Source organism: Monodon monoceros, unplaced genomic scaffold (assembly GCF_005190385.1).
Source record: "Monodon monoceros isolate NGI ecotype Baffin Bay Population unplaced genomic scaffold, NGI_Narwhal_1 Super_Scaffold_12, whole genome shotgun sequence".
Taxonomy (NCBI): Eukaryota; Metazoa; Chordata; class Mammalia; order Artiodactyla; family Monodontidae; genus Monodon; species Monodon monoceros.
In genome coordinates, this window is record NW_021703768.1 from 3,654,037 (window position 1) to 3,661,306 (window position 7,270).

Here is a 7,270-nt window from a genome sequence, read left to right on the forward strand (position 1 = left end):
AACCACTACTGGTTGTTAAAGCATCACTTTTAAAATGCATAGCTATGATAAAAATTAGGGACTCTAAAAAAAACCAACTTAATAATTTTTATCAAAATGTTGTATTTTTCTTTTAAGCCCATTCCTACTTAGCTGAACACTATATTATTAATATTTAATATTTATGTGAGAATACTGCCCAAACCTGCAATTAAAGTAAATATTTGATTAATGAGCCATTGATGAAAGTAACAGCGGAATTCAACCAAGTGTATTTGATTTGTTCTCCTTTCCCATTCTCTCTTTAGTGAGAGGGTGAAACACTCCCTGGGCCACCCGCCCCCCATCCCATATATACATTTCTCTGCTGAAATTCCACAACACAGGGACAGAAAATTCTGTCCATCATGCAGGGTAGAGGAGGAAACGAAGCAGTCTGATGCTGCAGTAACTTGACCACAGAAAACAGCCATCCTGTTAGATTTCCAACAGGTCACACTCCTCCCCAACGACCCCAGTCATAAACTTTGTATGAGCTGCAATCAGTGTTACAGTTAGCCAGAGACAAGTCAACTTCAGAGCCCATCAGAAAGGATGGCACGGCTTGGGGTTCTTTGCTCTTGCTTTTGCAAAACAAGAGACAATGAAATCCTTCCATAATTTAGGAATTAGGCATTAATGAGATGATAGTCTGGGCCGCCGTAGCTTCCCTTCCTCTAAACTTCGATGACCCTGGAAAGCCTTCCTGCAGCTACTGTGGACGCCTCAGGGGCCCAGAGGAACTGGGCTGGAGTTTTCCTGAAGGATGCACCACTTCATTGCAAATACTAATCTTAAAATGAGTCTTCTAATAGGCACCTGTCATCTGGCACTAGGGAACAACAACAACAAAAAACGCGTGTGAAAGAAAAATGAAATAAGTTTAAAAATAGACTTGTATGAGGAAACGTTGGAGGATATTAATTTCAAAGGGGACATGTGCACATGACAGAAAAGAACCTCTGCTTGGCTAATAGGACGCCTCTGCCCTCCCCACATCCTTCCCGCGATGATGGTAGTTGGTGTTTGAGTGGTACAGTAACAGTTACACACTCAAAGAGTTAAAATATAAGCCTTAATACATGACTGTTTTTAAACTGTAATGTCCTTATAACGCAAGTTCTTATCAGAGGTCTGCACTGCACTTGGCAAACAAGACGTTCTACCTTTTAAACAAATAATTCACTAGGTAATTAAATTCAAGTGAGATTACTCTAATTAAATACACACTGCTGTTGAATCATAATTTCTATGTGGTCTAGTTAAAGATGAGCAATCTCTTATCCCCGACCGAAAAAAAAAAAAAGCTTTAGAAGAATTCCCTGGTGGCTGGAAGAATAGATGTACTCGCACTGCACAGAGGTCATTTCAAGAAGAGAAACTACCAGGACCTGGGGGTGGAGGTGAGGTTCTCCTGCCTGGGGATTCCCGAGGTTTTCGGGCTGTTAGCTCTGGGTTCTGTGTTGAAAGGCTGAGGAACCCCACAGGAAGTCGCAGCGACCTACCTCCTGCGCTAGTTACGTGCACGCGCGCACAGCCGGGCGTCCGGGGCGCGAGCCTAACGCAGGGTCCCCCGCGCCACCTAGGCCCCACGCCCAGGGCGCGCCGGAGGCCAGCGCCGGCCCAGGAAACCCAGGACTCAAGCAAAATGAAAAGTCACTTTGTCCCCCACGCCGTGCTCGGCCCGCCTCCCTCCAATGGCATTAGGAGCCGCCGCCACCGAGGCGCTCCGGGGGCGCAAAAGTCCCCTATGGCTTTGATCTGCGCCTCTCGGCTGCCGAGAGCTGACAGTCGGCTGCGCGGCCGCCCGGCTTTCATTTGTCAGACACGCGCTTCTCCGTGTTCCCGAGCAGGCAGCTACACCTGTACTGCGAGAATTTACATCGCCGTGCTCCGGGATGGCATTGATTTGGGAAGGGTGAACTACAAGCACAAACTAATTAAAAACTGCATAATGGCGCCCTACAGGAACACAGGAGAAAAACAAATAAATACAAGTGCAGCTGGCACGGCGATCGCACCTCTGCCCCCGCGCAACCGTCTGGTGACATCAAATTATAAACCCTGAAAACCCGCACACCACTGCCGTGGCTCATATTGGAGGCCTAACGGGAACAATCTGGTTAATTAAGGGGAGGTTTATAAAATACGTGTGTGCGCACGCATGTAATTCACTTCCTCCGACACTCGGGGACGGCGACGTCGCGACACTCCAGGCCGGGCCACTGTGGCCCATTTGTCTACCCTGGGAAACGCAGGCCGGTTGGGGAGGCTCCGGGCGCCGGACCGCGCTTCGCCCTCCCGCCCGCCGCGCTCCAGGGAGCCAAGCCCCCAGTACATCCAGACACTCGTTCTGCATGGCAGACCGTGCGGGGCACTGCCCTGAGCATGTCACCGTCCCGCGTCCTTTGCCTCTGGGCGTTTTGCTCCCCTGGTTTTCCTGGCGTCTCCTCCGCGGGCCCCCCCTGGGCTACTTCTGCCCAGGCGCGCACGTCTCGCCGTTGGGTCTCCGCAGTCCCGCGCGCTCAGGACTTTAGCTGGGTGCTACTCTTGGCCAGGAGGCACCAGGGGTGTCCCCGGTCGGCCCCCCGCGTGGGTCTGAGCGTGCAGCGGCAGGAGCGGGCAGGCCCGGCACACAGGGATCGGGGTCGAGAGGGCCGCGGCATCACAGTCGCCGGCCCGACCCACCTCCTGGCCTGGCGCCCATGGGCGCCCGGGTTACAGCTGGGCGCTCCGGAGAGGGTCGCAGCTGCCCGGGACTGTTTGACACTCGCCTCGCTGTCGCCAAGCGGGGTGGCTTTCTGGCTGGATCTCGCTGCAGAAACTAAGTCTTAAATGAGTGTTTAACAAGACTCAAAAATCAGGGTGCGAGCTTCGGGGCGGGTGGACGGGCCGTAGTCGCGAGGCGCGGACCAGGGTCAGGCCGCCCCGCCCTGCCACCGAGCTGCGGCCCAGCGCTGTAGCCCTGGCATCTGCAAAGTAAATAATGGCCATTTTGAAAGGCAGGCGATGAGGTCAAGGCGACGACGGCTGCATCCCCGAGTCGGATCTGCGTCGCCCGGTTCTCGGCGCCAAAGGCAGGTCTGTGATGGCTCCAGGGAGTGGGCTGTTTCCCCACGAGCTTCCTCCTCTTCTTCAGAGACCTAGGTCAGCAACGCTTCAAAATCGGTGGAGAATTATTTCGGAAGAAAGGAAATTGTAAATGAGGATGCCGTTTGGTTGGTTTAATCTCATCCTTATGTAAATATGTGGGGGGCAGGGGGAGGGAAAAGAGCTGGATGAACTTTTATCGAGGGGCTGGGGAAAGAAAAAGGACACGATATTTTTCGGATTGGTGATAACGATTCCCTCCTATTAGAAAACTAGCACCGCCCACCCCCAATAATGAAAAGGAGCGAGTAAACTTTCCATCGAACTGGCTCAAACGCGCACCGTGCATCAGTACCTCCGTACCCCGCCCCCCGCCCCGCCCGGTACACAGCCCCGGGCCCTCTCTCGCCCGCCCACCAGAGTCACCTCCCTCCGGAGCCTAGTCTGCACACAAGCGCCGTGCACACACACACACACACACGCACACACACACGAGTGTACCCAGAGGCCCACGTCCCAGCTGCGGCGCGCAGAGGGTCCGGGCCTTCCAGCCAAAGGGTCCCGGCAACTGCCCCTGCTGAGCTCCGCGGGGTCGCGCCTGCGATGGGGCCAACTGCCGCGGGTCCCTGAGTGGGGGTCCTTACTGAGCACAGGGCTCCCAGACCCGAGCCAGGACACCGCCCGGGCGGAGCTCCACTTCGGCCGCGCAGCGACCCCTAGGTCTGGCTTTGCACCGTTCCCAGGCCCTGCCTCCGGCTCAGTGAAGACCGGTGGCGACAGGGTCGGGGGACGCTCTGGTCGGCGAGGCTTCCAGACCAGTGGCCCGGCCTGCCTGAGCAACCCCTTGCGAGGCGGGGACGGTGGTTGAAGATCTGAGAAGCGGGTCTCTCCCCAGCCACCCATCCTGAGCAGCAGGGCCCCAGGCCGTCGGTTTTCGACAGCGGGGCAGCCGAAGCCTCGCAGCCTGTGTACCCCTCCGGTGCCCGCTGGTCCGGGCGCAGGACCAGGCTGGTCCGTCTCTTGACCCCGCGCCTTTTGGGCCACCAGAGTGACAGCCCTGGACATCAGAGGGCTTAGGTGGTGCACTGGGCCGGCCTCTTTGGGGAAAGTTCTGGATCCATTAGGCGGTTATTTAAGTCAGCCCGAGGTCCGGGCACAGGGCCTGCTGTCTTGGCTCAGGCACCCTGGGCCTTCCTGGGCCCTCCTTGACCGCTTGATGATAAAAATGAGTAGAGGGCTGGTGGGAAGACGTCGAGCCAGCAAGTCTCTAGATCCTTCTCTGCCCCTCCCCCTCTCCACGATGGGAAGCAGATTTCCTCTTTTTTTAATTTTAATTTTTGTCGACGTTGCTTCCTAGTTTTCCACGTGCAAGTTTTGGGGTAAAGGGCCAAGGAGAAAGCAGGGAAGAGATGGGGAGTGGTGGTTGCCAGGCTCCATTAGGATCCCAGCACCTGACCCCTCAGGGAAAGAGAAAGGCCACAGGCACCTCTCCAGGGCTCCCTGGGGGCAAGGCCACGGGCCTTTCTGGTACTAGTTCCCCCATCACCTCCTTATCCTCAGGCACCATTTCTGGTGTGCCATTCCCACTCACCTCCCAGGTGCCTTCAGGAACCTACAATCACTTCACGACCAGAAAGGAGGTGGCACAGACCAGGCACAGCGGGTGGCACTACTGGGCTGGTTGAGGGTCAGGACAAAGCCTGCTGCCCTGTCTCCCTCCATCTCCCCCCAGGTTGTGAGGGCTACAGTGTGATGGGAGTCAGGGTGGGCTGTTGCAGGTAGGAGGTGGGCAGGTGATTCATCCCTGTGGCTGAATCTTGACACTGAGTATTTTCTCTGGGCTTACATTCCACCTGGTTCTCCAAGTCACACAAGAGGGCTTATCTCACCTGTATTTACCTGTCACCATGAAATGTGACACTGGAGTTTGCTAAACAGGACAGCGGTGGGGATGGCCAGTCGGTTTGTTTTGGGGAGAGGGAGTTGGGGGAGAGGAAGCTGGGCAGTGCAGGGTGGTGGGCTGGGCAGCAGGAGGAAGCTGTGGTTAGGGGCTTCCCAGAGCAGGACTGACCACCTGCGACCCCCCAGAAGCTGTCAGAGCAGGAAAGGAGCCCGGGCAGTTGCACGGGGTTTCTGGCGTGAGCAGGGACTGGTTAGTGGGGTGGGGGTAGGGGTTGGAGAAGAGGGAGGACGTTATGAACAGGAAGAAAACCTGACTCTGAACACAGAAAATAAAGCCTGATTACACAGCTGGTAATTAGTAATTACTATTATGGGCGTTATTGTCGCTAATTATAGGTGGTGGCTCTGTGACTGTCCTCAGGTCCCCAGATGGGGGAAACGGGATCTTTCCTGATGCTCGGGGAGTCCTTGGACCTAGTAGGTTGGGGCCGCTGGAATAGGGAACTAGAGGATGGTGATCGGGTCGGTGTCCAGGGTACAGGTGGCCCAGATCACCAGCATCACAGCATTCTGGGGGCATGGCCTCAGTTCTGTTGCCCCAAACGGCCCCCAAACGAGGCCACCACCCAGGTCCCTGGATGAAATTCCCGCCGGGTTCCGCGTGCCCGAACGCAGCAGCAGGGAGTACACGCCTGGCGCCGGCTGCAGCTTAGGAGATGGAGCGCAAAGCGGCCCCGGGAGGCCAGGCAGGTACCCTGGGTGCGCTCCCCCCCTGGCCTCCAGGACCAAGCCACTGAGCGCAGCGCAGAAGCGGCCTGCCCGAGAGGTCCAGGGCACAGGGAGGCGAGGAGGACCTTGCCCTCGGCGTCTGCGCCCCAGCCCCACGGGACCCCAGGCAATCCGGAACCACCTCCCAGCGCGCGCTCTGCCCGGCCGGGTCGCTCGCCGCTCTTCTGGCGGGGGGAGGAGAGGGAACCCGGTGCCCGGCCTGGTCGCGGCGCCGCCTCGGGCCGGCGCGCTCCACACAAGTTTACTTCCTGCCTTTGCTCACCTAGTGGACAAACGAGGGGGTCCAGGCCAGGCTGGCCTCTCCCATCGCCGGGGTGGGGGCGGATTGCTTCCCTCCCGGCCGCAGTGGTCCTTTCTCCGCAAAGAAAAATGGTCCTTTCCCCTCACCCCCAAGAACCGACCATCTGCTTCCCCCAAGCTAGTGGCTGCCCAGCTGGGGTTGCCCTTTCTCAAAGTTTTCACAATTGGAAAAGCCTGCAGGGATCGGACGCTTCCCGCTTCTCCAAGTGCAGCGAGGCCAGCCTAGCCCCTGCCTGATGACCTGTTAATACCTAGTGGGGGCCACGGGGACGCCACGCCCGCGTCGGGGTGTCGCTCCACGCCGGTTTCGTGGCACTTCCGCCAAAGATGACCCGGGGAGCCAAAGGCAGCATGGACCTCGGAGGAGAGGCCGCTCCCCGCCGGCTGTCATCGCGCTCCCGCCCGCCCCTTCCCCGCCGCCCGAACGGTGGAAAAGCAGGCGCCGAGGTGTTTTTTGTGAGCAAGCAGGACACACCTCGGCTGCGAAACGGCCAGCTGCGGTGTCCGACAGCTGTAAACCTGCGTCGACAGGTTGTCAGACAGCCCCGGGGGCCGGCGGGGAAGGAGCCCGCGGCCTTCGGGCCCGCACCCGTTGCCCGGCCGCTCGCGCGGCCACCGCGAGAGGAGGTGGCCCGGCCGGCGCTGGGCACCACGTGCTCGCCGGGAGGGGCGGGAGCAGCCGGCGAGGGCGGGCGGGAGGCAGGGAGGGGGCAGGAGGGGAGCCGGGGGCGGGGCCAGCGCTCAAGGGGATGCCAATCAAAGCATCAACTTCAAATTGTGTCTGAAAGCCCCGCCGCCGAGCGGAGGGCGGCCGCCGCAGTCGGCGCGCGATCGCGGATCCGGGCGCAGGCGGGAGCCGGGCGCCAGCGAGCACCCGGCCGAGGAGCAGCCACCGGCCCCCGCCTCCGGGCCGGCCCGAGCGCGCCCGGCCGGCGGCCCGCTCCCCAAACCGCGCCTCCCCCGCCCCCTGCGCTTCCCCCCCTCCCCGCCACCCTTTAATACTTGCCCGCCGCCGCGCCGCCGCCGCCGCCGCCACCGAGTCCGCGGACATGTCCTTCCCGCAGCTGGGCTACCCGCAGTACCTGAGCGCCGCGGGGCCCGGCGCCTACGGCGGCGAGCGCCCGGGAGTGCTGGCCGCGGCTGCCGCGGCGGCCGCCGCCGCCTCGTCGGG